The sequence below is a fragment of the Benincasa hispida genome, chromosome 1, assembly GCF_027475165.1.
Source record: "Benincasa hispida cultivar pf3 chromosome 1, pf3_genome.v1.1, whole genome shotgun sequence".
In the NCBI taxonomy this organism is placed as follows: domain Eukaryota; kingdom Viridiplantae; phylum Streptophyta; class Magnoliopsida; order Cucurbitales; family Cucurbitaceae; genus Benincasa; species Benincasa hispida.
In genome coordinates this window covers 461,755-474,527 of record NC_143478.1, presented here as the reverse complement: position 1 = coordinate 474,527, position 12,773 = coordinate 461,755, and positions in this window count along the sequence as shown.

Genomic DNA, 12,773 nt, shown 5'->3' with positions numbered 1-12,773 from the left:
GTAAGATAGAAAGATATATTGAATATTGGTTGGTATGTTATGTTGTTATTTGAGAGAAAGAAATACTAGGTATTTATACTAGATTTTAGATACAGATATTTAATATTTCTTCAAATAACCACAACATATACGTTTTTCTATAATTTATTGATGAAAGCCTCTTTTAAATTTCTAACTTGCTCATGTATAAGTCAAAACTCATTAAAAATATAAAATATGTAACAATAGAGATGAGAGATTCAAACTTCTGACTTTTTTGGTCTAGCATTGCAAAGCTTTAAAACGTATTTATTGAGTATAATTTCTCTTTTTCCTACTAAGCCATCCTAGTTTCTTCTAGGTAGCTTTTAAATTTGTTTTATTTGAATTTTAATATATAAACCTTAAGGTGTTATTTGATATATATTTGATTTTTTATTCTTTGTTCTTAACCATTAGGTTTTGTTTTCAAATATTTTATAATAAGTTTCATTTTTCTTCCAGAAATATTTAGATGGTAATCAAATTCCCAAAGTAAAAACAAAATTTAAGAAAAACCTTCTAGTTTTAAAATTTATACTTGGATTTTGAAAATAATGATAAGGAAGAAAATAAAAATTCATATTGATTATTGATGAGACTTTAAAGGAATATTTAGAATGACTTAGAAAAAATATCCTTCAAAATTCATTTTTATCCAAATACTCTTGATAAAAGCTCCTTAGAATAAAAATACAAGGGTGCTTGGTAACTATTTTTCAAAAATGTTTTTATATTTGGTTTGTTATAAACTTCAACCTTCGACAACTTAAGTGAGATTCGCGAGATTTTCCTTGTTGAGGGTTGAAGTTTCGGCTTATGTATTGTTTCCAAGTTTTTCTTTGTTCATCGAGTTCTCAACGTTCGACCTCTACATTAGTCGAGTTCTCAACGTTCGACCTCTAGCCTTGGATTCCCAAAACAACAATATTTCTCTAATAAGTTTCAAAACAACAATATTTCTCTAATAAGTTTTGAAAACAACAATATTAATATTAAAGGTCCAAAATGTTTTTATTGATGTCAAATTACTATAAAGGAATTTTTCGGCAATAGTGATATTCAGAGGTTTGCTAGTTACAGCCACCAAAAGTAGTGGCCGGAAGTCGGCGATGGCAGTCACGCGGAGGAGATGACATGAGGTTGCTGGCGGTGGTGGTTGGAGATTCACCGGCAACAATCATTAGAAGTGGTGGTTGAGAATTGTTGAAGACGATTGTTGGATGTGGTGAGCAAAGTTTCTCAATTATGGAAAGAATAACCATACTACTCAAAATTCATTTTCTAGAAGTTAATTTCAAGTGTCTATCTTAGACCAACTTATTTTATACAAACTCACTTTTTTTTTAAAATCTATTTTAAGTAGTTGTCAAATAATTGATTTTTTTTCTTTTCAAAATGACTTATTTTTTAAATTGAACACTTAAAAATGTATTCCAAACACATATTAAATATTCTATTTAATTATAAAGTTGTGAACATTGTGAGACTTTCTATTTTAATATTTGAGTCGTGCTAACTTTACATTTATAGAAATTTTAATTAAATTTTAAACCAAGCATTTAATTCACCCCATGTTAATTTGTCAATTAATAAATGAAAGAATGTGAGACAAAATGAGCTTAGTTGACATGCATTTCTTTTTCAAGATTGGAGAATCATAAATAACTTCTACCCAAAATTACAAAAGGAATATGTTTGTTTTCAAATTTTAACTTGATCTTTTCTTTACATTAGTAAAAACTAGAAAGTAAGATAACAAAATGAAAAAGATTATAGGTAAACATAGTATTTCTAAGTTAAATTTAAAAAATAAAATAAATTTTTAATATCTATTGATAATTATTTAGGCTCTATTTCTTTTTTTTTTTTTAAATAAACTTATTTCTTCCTTATTTCTTATAATGATTTGTATCTTTCTTAAATACAATTGTTGAATTCTTAGTTAAATTAAAAAAAAAAACAAAAACTATTTTTTTAATTTTTAAAATTTGGATTGTTTTTTAAACCATTGGTAAAAAGTGACAACAAATGAAGACAAGCCATTTGGAGGTGAAGGTAATGTCTATAGGCTTAATTTTAAAAAAAAAATAAATAAATAAAATGGTTATTAAACGGGACCTTAGTTTTTTGTTTTTCATTTTTTTTAAAAATAAGGACATTTTCACTCAATTTCTTACAATATTTTAAAAGAATTGAATTATTAGTCAAATTTAAATAATAAAAACAAGTTTAAAATTGTTTGTCTATTCTTTTTAGTTTTTGAAATTTGATTTGATTTTTGAAAATAATTATAAAAAAATAGATTAAGAAAAAAAAAGTGAAAAAGTGTTTAAAAATTTAATTTAAAATGTTTTAAAAAAATGAATTTTTATTTTCTTAAAATGAAAACATACATGTGTTTGATAACTCTTTTTCAAAAGTGTTTTTATGTGATGACCGGAGTTACCGATGGAGGTGATGACGGAATTGACTAGCGGTCGTCGAAAATAGTGGTCGAAGATGAGATGATGAACAGAATTTCTTATATAAATCAGGGAGAGATTAATCATTAAAATTTTAAAATTTATTTATCTAAGGATTGGCTTCAAGTATTTATCTTAAACCAGCATATATTATAAATTCATTTTCTTTAAATTCAATCTAATTTCTAAATAGTTGCCAGACACCTGAATTTTTCTGGAAACAACTTATTTTTTTTAATTCAATAACTTGGAAAGGTGTTCCACTTAAAAATAAAATAGGAAAATGGGGCAAGTAATAGTTTAGTTAACAAGGGAAGGACACGTGGACAAAAAAACAAATCAATTAAATGAGAGAATTTATTTTTGCTTGAGACTCCGGATTTATATCCAACAGATATGATTGGATATGGAGAGGTGCGGCTGTCTTAAGTCCGAAGTAACCATTCAATGTGCTAACGACAAAACCAAAGTGGATACACTAGCCTTGTCTAAATAGCTTTTTTTCGTTTTATCTATTTTTGTAGCTTAGAAATTTGATTTTAGCTCACGTTCACTTTTAATGAAAATATAAAAAATTATTATTAATAATAATAATAAAAAAAAGACTCTATTTAATCATTTTTGGTGTCATTTACTAGTAAATATGTATCTATATTGATATTTGGGACTCACTATTAAATTTGTGATCGTTAAATGCAAATTAACTTATGAGTAGATAAGACTCAATCCAACTACGTCGTATCATTACTGTTATGGCTATGGTTACCATTATTGTTACTGTTCCACGAAAAAATTATAAATTTTGACATCTTTGTTATTACCACTACTGTTACCATTACCGTTTGATCCTTAGAGGTAAAGGTAATGGTAACATTAACGGTAAATTTGACAAAATTCATAATTCTAAGTAATGCGATCAAAAGAAATCCAATTACATTTGCAATTTAAGCTCGTTACAATTGATACATCAATGGAATTCCATAATTTTCATTATGGTTTGATAAACGTGGTCTTACTTTAATACTTGTTCGCTTATGTACTCTCAAGTGTCTAAGGTTGATCAATATGCTTTCAATAAATTATAAATATGGTCTTTATTAGTAATTTATTGTTGATTTTTTCGAAACCTTTTCTTTATTATGATCTATTGATATTTTTACTATAAATTTTGAAAACATATTCACATATTGTTCTTACATGAAAGTTATTATGCTAAATTTACTTTTGGTTCATGAACTTTTATGGAAGTAATAATTTAGTCCCAAAACTTTAATTTTGTAACAATTAGGTTATTATAATTTTAATTTTGTAACAATTTAGTCATTGAACTTTAGTATATACCAATTTAATTTTGTACTTTAAAATATGTATTGACCTCTTTACAGTAAAAAAATATTGTTAGAAGTTAGTGAAATTTTTTATATAGGTAGATCGAAAAGCCTCGATCATTATTTAAAAAATTGACATTTAATTTTAGTGGAATTTATAATAGGGTGGTTCAAAAAACACGATCAAACCAATCTAACGCGTATGATTTTAGCGCTTTGAAAAAAGAAACCATAATATAATTTGACATTAAATTGTTAATCATAATTCAAAGTATGAAAATAATTAAATAAAATGTTAACATTTTCCTTATTTTTGGAAAAAAATTTAAATAGATGACTCAAGTAACAAGTCTGTAAAGGTATTTGAACCCAACCTGTGACATCCGAATCTCGGGTGAATTCAAACAATTGTCTTAATTGATTGGATTTTTTGTTTCTGTAATTTTTGGTTTTTTTAGTCGAATTTGAGAAGATAATTAATTTTGATGACGTTGATAAGAGAGTTTGAATTTAATTGGTGAAAGATTTAATATGCGAGAGATTTGGAATTTTCTATTGTGGTTTGATTTAAGTGTTTGGATAAAATATTATGTACTTGAACTTTAGGTTGAGAGACAACTTAAATTTGAAGGTCTAATTTATGTTTGAGAGGAAGTGAGAGTTTGAGAAAAAAAAAGAAAAAAAGAAAAAAAAAGTATATTTATAGTTGACTGGTTTTAAAAATATTTATATATTTGTGTGGTGGAGAGTTAAGAAGAGAAAAAAAAAAAAAAAGAAATTAATTAAACCCTCCTTCTTCGTGAGGTAGCAGCAAATACCCCCCAGGTCTGCACTGCCGCCAACTCCTTAGTTAATGTAAAGTTGAAAAAGAAAATGAAGAGACGGTGAAGGTAAAAAGGCAGGGAGCTCAAGAGACAGGTAACTGTTCGAATTTCCTCCTTATATTTTTTCAATCAACCTCCGACATTTATACATACAAAGCCCTAGGAAATGAGGGCAAAATAATGAATGAATAAAGGAATAATTTGTGTACAGGTGTAAGCAAATTGTAGGTGGCCTTAGACCAATCATAAACCGTTCTAACAAATTCTGTTGAGTGGAAATCAGCCTAGTCACCTACTGACTGTATTCCTATGTGGCTCCACTGTGATATTTATTTTGTTGACGTGGAGTTTTATTTTCTCTTCCTCAATATCCCCCCCTCAAACGAGGCAGAAGTGCAACGACCCTGAGTTTGTCCCAAAGAGTGAAAAACTGATTATGTGTGAGAGTTTTAGTAAGATAATCAGCCACTTGGTCAACCGAAGGGACATACCGAGCATTTAGGAGGCCTTTGAGAACTTGATCTCTTATAAAATGAATGTTTATCTCAATGTGTTCTGTCCTGCCATGAAAAACCGAGTTGACAGCCAACACACCAACACTTAAATTGTCACACCATAGGAGGGGCTTGCTGCGTTGTGCAACACCGATCTCTCCAAGAAACTGTTGAAGCCAGATTATCTTGCCCGAGACATGTGCAAGTGCCTTATACTCAGATTCGGTGCTTGATTGGGCCACCACTGATTGTTTTTTCGAAGACCAGGACACAAGTGTGTTGCCAAGGAAGATGCAATAAGCTACCATTGATTTGCGGTCATCAATGTTCGCAGCTCAATCGACATCGAAGAATTCTGAAATAGACAGATCAGAATTAGACTGTATGTAAAGACCAAAGTGTTTGGTGCCACTGATATATTGAAGAAGATGTTTGACAACAGACCAATGACTATCAATGAGACATTTTAGAAACTAACTGAGCTGATTGACAATAAAAGTGATATCAGGCCGAGTGTTGGTGAGGTATTGGAGAGCACCGATGGTATTTCTATATAGAAAAGGATCTGCAAGAGGTGTTCCATTGTGAAGAGACAACTGCCGATTCATTACACTAGGTGAGGGGGGTAACCTTGAGATCAGACATATTCAGCTTAGTTAGAAGTTCTTCAACATACTTTTCTTGACTAAATTGTTCTAAATAGTGAATCTGTACACCAAGGAAGTAGTGAAGAGGTCCGAAACCCTTCAAGGCAAAATGATTATCTAGCATGCCAACTAGCTTTTGTATCAAAAGAGCATCATTTCTAGTCAAAATTATATCATCAACATATACTAGCAGCAGCACAATAGTTGAACCTCTTTTAAATAGATGAATAAGGAAGTATCTGACTTTGCATTGTGAAATCCCCATGACAGTAACTCTTCTTTGAGGGTGTTGTTCCAGCCCTTGGGGCTTATTTGAGGCCATAGATAGCTCTATTCAACTTACACACGTGATGAGGGTGATGAGGATCAACATACCTTAGTGGTTGGCTCATGTATACGTCTTCTTGGAGTTTTCCATTGAGGAAGGTATTATTGAAATCAAGTTGTCTCAACTTCCAGCCTTGAGCTACGACAAGTGTTATGATTATTTAGATGGTTGAAGCTTTAACGACAGGGCTGAAGGTTTCAAAGAAGTCAACACCCGGAGTCTGGTGAAACCCTTTGGCTACTAGCCGGGCCTTGTAGCGTTGGATTGTACCATCAGGATGTTGTTTAATTTTGAAGACCCACTTGGCACCAATAACATTCAGAGAAGGAGAAAAGGGAACAAGGCTCCATGTACCATTTGTCATCAAGGCAGAGTACTCTTCATCCATTGCACTCTTCCATTGTGGTGTTTTGAGTGAATCAGTAACACGGGTAGGCTCGGTGATGGACCAATCTTTTAGGGACCGAGTAAGAAGGATCTGGGATTTAAAGATGCTAGCTTTCCCTCAGGTGATCATAGGATGTGTGGGTAGAGGAAGTTGGGCCAGTGGGGTGGTTATGCTTGGTGATGGGCTGGATTCAGTAAGGAAAGATGTGTGAACAGGGGAAGTTGGAATAGGTGCATCAGGGGTAGACTGAGGGGTGGGAAGTTGTGACTGTTTAGGGGAAGGGAGCTTATGTTGGTTGTTAGGCAGAGACTGAGAGTTTATGGAGGGAGAAGCTGGTGAGGTCGTGATATGAGTAGGGTAGGATGCTGGTATGTTGGTTGAGGCATGAACAACAGACTATGGGTAAGAGGAAGCTGGTCATGTAGTTGACACTTCAGGGAGTATGAGTAGCCAAGAGACCGGGGTTGATGGTTGTGCTGTCAAACTCCTTGTACCTGTAAAGTTGGACTTAAAAGGAAAATCATCCTCATTAAATATAACATTTCTAGATACAAATATTCTGCCAGACATGTTTAAGCACTTATACCCTTTGTTGTGTAAGCTAGGTCCAAGGTAAACATATTTTTTTGTGCGATAGCTAAGCTTGTGAGCATTGTATGGTCTTAAACAAGGAAAACAAGCACACCCAAACACCTTTAAGTCTTCAAAAACTAACCTCTTATCAACCAATAGTTCAAGAGGAGACTTACCTTGAAGGATAGGAGTTGGCAAGCCATTGATTAGATAGGTTGTATAGGCAAAGGCTTCCCACCAATGATAAAGAGGAATAGAAGCTTGAGCCAACAAGGCCAGTCCTTTTTCAACAATGTCCCTATGTCGTCTTTCAGCCCTTCCATTTTGTGTTGAAGTATAGAGCCAAGAGAACCTTGAAATAGTACCCTGTTGTCTACAAAACTGATGTACTCATACATACTTCCCCCCCCCCCCCCTCCAATTATCAGACTGAAGTATTTTCACAGTCCCATTGTATTGTTTTTTTTATCGTAGTACTGAAGTGTTGATAGGCAGCAAGAGTGTCGCTTTTTAACCTTAGAGGATAAATCCAGGTGTACCTACTATAATCATCCACAAATATAACATAATATCTATACCCTTCAGATGACAAAATTGGTGCAAGTCCCTACAAATCAGTATGCACTAAGTCAAACAAGTTAGTAGATCTCGACTTAGAGCTTGGAAATGCAAGAGAATGAGATTTCCCATGTTGACAATAATCACAAAATTGAACTTCATCATTCATACTAGTAGGAAGATTACATTGTTTAATGACAAGTTCTAGTGTTCTCAAGGCATGATGACCAAGACGTTTGTGCCAAAAGTTTTTAGACACTAAAGGACTTACTAAGACTAAACAAAGTTAAAGCAGGCATATTGTTATTTTTATGCACTGAATGCTTCTAATCAGACTCTTCCGTGGGTATTCCTCTCGAATAGACTTTAACATCCTCAAGTTGGTAAAGACCATCTTTAAGTTGCCTCTTCAGCATGATTAGCCCATATCCTTGTCCTTAATGAGACAAAAATCATTGTGAAACTCAATAAGTATGTTATTATCTTTAGTAAGCTTGGACACACTCACAAGATTTTTGGCAATATTAGGCACACATAGCATATCTTTTAACTTTAGCTTACTATTACCATTCAAAAGATAGACATCACCTATATGCGAGATTCTAAGAGTATCACCATTTGTAACAACAACTGAGTCCTTACCTCCATATTCATTCGGATTTCCTAGATTGGTATAGTCAGCTGTCACATGGCTTGAGGCACCACTATCAGCATACTAGCTTAGATCAGTGAAGGTTTCAGGTCCTACCATGAAGGGTTAGGGAGTATGAGAGGCTACAAAAGCAAACCGACTTTGTGGAGGCCCTTGTTTTGTTGTTGCCTGGTGTTACCTCCATTGTTTTGTGAGAAATTTGGTGGTGCCAGCTCTCTATTATAACTCCCGTAACAGTAGTATGCAGTGTGACCTAGGCAACCATATACTTGACAAGTTGGTTTGTTGCCTCTTCCTCTGCCTCGCTCTGTTATTATTGTTACCTCTCTGGTTTTCGCTTGGATTATTGTTGTTGTTGCCTTGAGGCCTATGATTCGAGTTGACAGAAGAACCTCTGGTATTAGCCATGTTGACAGTGGTATTATGGCTGAATCCTGTTGATACTTTGTGCACAACTTAATGATCTAAACATTTTTCAAAGAGAAGTAACTTTGACTGCACATCCAACCAAATACATCCGCTTTACTTTGAATGGTGGCCACCACTGCATTGTATTCTTCATCCAACCTTAAAAGCACCTGTGACACCAAAGGCCTAGTAGAGACTAGACTACCAGCTTGTTCAAGATTGTCAGAGTTATTTTTCATGATTCTTAAGTACTCTTCCATTTTCAAGTTACCTTTGCGAGTATACTGAAAAGCTTGCCTGAGGTAATCTTCTTCAGCGCGCGATTGAACTCCAAAAAGTTGGTTAATGCTGTCTCATAACACTTTGGCACTCTCACACTCCATAACTTGAACTACAACTTCAGGGGTCATCGAGTTGTACAACCATCCAAGTAGTAGCTGATCTACCGCCATCCAGGCTTCATACTGAGGATTCTTCTCAGTGATCAATGTGGAACTCGAGCCCCCTACACTTCCACTTGAGCCTTCGTTAGATGTGGAAGCTCCGGCAACAGCTTCGCCGAAAAACCCAGCTCTTGTGGCAATCGCCTCCCCACCTGCGGAAGGCTGAAGATACATTGGAGGGCATGGTTTTTGGCCAGTTAGATGGCCTTCAAGCCTGTAGCTTCTCAAAATCGGTAGATCAAGATTCTTCCACAGTAAGAAGTTACTTCGATCGAGTTTTATCAAGGTAATTTGATTAAGGAGTTGGTTCGATGGAGGCTGCTAAACACATAATTTGAGGGGTTCAAAAAGGAGCTACCATTGGGGTTGGCGTTGGCCATAAAAATGGCTCTGATACTAAGTTAATGTAAAGCTGAAAAAGAAAAAGAAGAGATAGTGAAGGTAAAAAGGCAGGGGAGCTCAAGAGACCGGCGATTGTTCGAATTTCCTCCTTATATTTCTTCAACCAACCTTTGACATTTATATATATAAAGCCCTAGAAATGAGGGCAAAATAATGAATGAATAAAGGAATAATTTGTGTACAGTTGTAAGCAAATTATAGGTGGTCCTTAGACCAATCATAAACCGTCCTAACAAATTTTGTTGAGTGGGAATCAGCCTAGTCACCTACTGACTGTATTCCTATGTGGCTCCACTATGGTATTTGTTTGGTTGACGTGGAATTTTCTTTTCTCTTCCTCAATAACCTTGTTGTCAACCGCCGTTGTCCTAAGCCGTCCGTCATCCATCGTCGTTGCATGTTGTGTGTCATTCAACCCAAAGCATCCTTGATCCAAGAATCCATCGTCTCCATGGGGTTTCTCTGGTCGATTGCTCCACGAGTTGTGTTCCTCCAACTCCCACAACCAACAACGTCCACGCCATCTGCCACTCGCCGACATCTACTTCGTCGCCACTTGTTAATATCTACTATACCACCGTAGTTTGTCAGCCTGCCTTGCCTTCACACCACCGTGTGCGCCACCGGTCTGAGCCACACGAAACTGAGTCTTCAGGTTCTATAGGTTGCGTTTTCCGTGCGCCGTCGCTTCTTGCCGTCGTCATTGTCGATCTTGCCTCCGCCATCAGCCGCCGCCTATTTCAAGTTGGGTGTTGGGTAAGTCTTTAATTTTGAGTTTTGGATTGTTTCTGGAATAGTTTTTTATAACCCATTAAGTGTTGATCCAAGATTATGTTTACCTAACATGTTTGAGTCTTAGATTTGAGGTTTGGAGGAAACTAGAAATCGGAAGTGGGTTGTCCAGCTCTCTTAAGGTATTTATTGTTGGATTAAGGTGAGTTTTATAAATTTATTGTGGAGTTATTGGCTTGGGTTGATTACCCATAAAGTTAGAGTAAAATTTTTTTACCCATATTGTTTTGACTTTGATCGAATTTTTGGAGGTTGTCGAAGCACTTGTCCAGAAGGTGTTGAAGTTGGATTTTGGCAAAATTTGGAACATGTTGGATTGGAGGATTTGAGGTGATTTTCGGACCAATGCCCCTATGGTAAAAAGTAATTTAGACTTATTTGGTTATTTGGTGTTTGACATTTGGCCTATATTGTTAATTTTAAATTTAGTTTATGTCATAGGACTTGATTCAAGATATTATTGAACAAATAGAAGATAAGCTTGCTCGAACATATTTGGACTTATTATTAGGTATTTACTACTGATTCGCCCTCGAATCCCAAGTTGATATTAAGATTGTGAATACACTGAAAGCATGCTTCTATTATGATAGAATGTTTTGCCATGATTGACTGATGGATGGACTATTGAGACTGTTATGTGATTATTATAATATGTTATGGCTTAATATGAAATTTGGACGTTGAATGTTGCAAGTTATATTGATGGTGACTGTTAACCCTCCTATCAGGCTGTGTACATTCCTTGTTATGTTCCGGTATCCTTATGGGAATGCCACCTATACTTATGATATTGTGACTGTTCGGAATCACTTCCTATGAAAGCGTGTCTTCAAGTTTGCCCCTTATGTTTATGCCTATGCCTATGTTTAGGATGCAAACCTTTGTTTCGATAGGAAGGCTAATATGTATACCTAGTGGGCTCAGTAGTGGGTCACTTATTGAGTAATCTTATATTCGTCATTTTCTCTCTATGTTTTTTTCCAAGTAAAGGCAAAGACAGATCGGCGAATGACAAGAAGAATTCGTGACCGAGCCTTGGGATTTGACATCGCTTCTGCATACGTTTTCCTCATGTTTTCATGTTTTAGTTTAGGAGTCAAACATTTAAATTTTTTGATTGTTTTACTTGGTTACTCATTTAATCTACTTTACTATTGGAGTTAGGGGTATCTTGAACAAGGAATTAATGTTTTTTTGAGATTTTATAATAGTAATTTACTTTATGAAATTCTTTTGGATTTAGTCAAATTTTGTAAAAAAGTTGTTTTGAATTTTATGCATACACGTAGTAACCGTCAAATACTCATCTTGGAAAGTTGGATTGGTGCACAACCCAAAGCACAAATATCCTAAATGAGAGTGATTAAATTGTCACAAATTTAAAAGTATAAAGACTAAATTGTCACAAAGTGATCAAATGATTGCATTATAGAGTACCAATATTAAATTATTAGAAAATTGAATCATGGATTAAATGGTTACAAACCAAATTATGTTTTGCAGATTGCAAGCAGTTTCTCCCTCCGTCAACGAAATCACCGTTATGAAGTTTGATTATGACAGATTATCTTTGATCATCAACGCTTTCCTGAATCTTTTAGTCCAAGCATACACCCAAAGAAACTCGTTGACGTCTAACAATTTCACTCCCATCACTTGCTTAACCATTCTGATCTAATCTCCTCGAGTTATATGAATTTGTCCTTATATGAAGTTTTGGATCCAGCCACCAGTTAGCATTAGGTAAGTCAAAAAAATAAAAAAATAATAAAAAAAAGGTGTAAAAGACGATTCATAAATGATTTATGAGATAGTTCTCTCTCTCTCTCTTTTTTTTAGGCAAAATGATTTCTGAGATTTAGGATTCAACTAAACTGTAAACATCAAATAAAAACTCATCAAATCATACCAATTTAATGAAAATTATATGATGGTTGAATTTGTAAATCGTTAAAACATGGGAAAAAGAAAGAAAAAAAATCCAACATCATCCCTGAGAAGAAGACTAGAGATATATAATTTATAATATATTGGTATTGTGTAGTATTTTTCTAACGATTGAAAAGTAAGGGTTTAAAATAAAAATAAAAATAAAAAATAAAAAATAAAATTGGTATTGCCAAAATTTTTATATATAAAAAAATAAAGAAATGTTATTTTAGGTTATAAAACATATATTTATCTCTCAACATTCAATTCATTATTTCAAAATAAATGATATTGTTTACATGAGAAAAACTATAAAATTGTTTACGTAAACGCCATTAGCTTTAGGTTATGAAAATTATTTCTCACCTTATTATTTTACGATCTCAATTTCAATTGATTAATTAAAAATATGGTATTATGTAGATAAGAAAATAGAATAAAAATATATAAATTTACAAACTTATAAGCAAAATAAATATTATCACAGAGTTTATAAACAAAAAAGGCAAAAAGGAAATGTT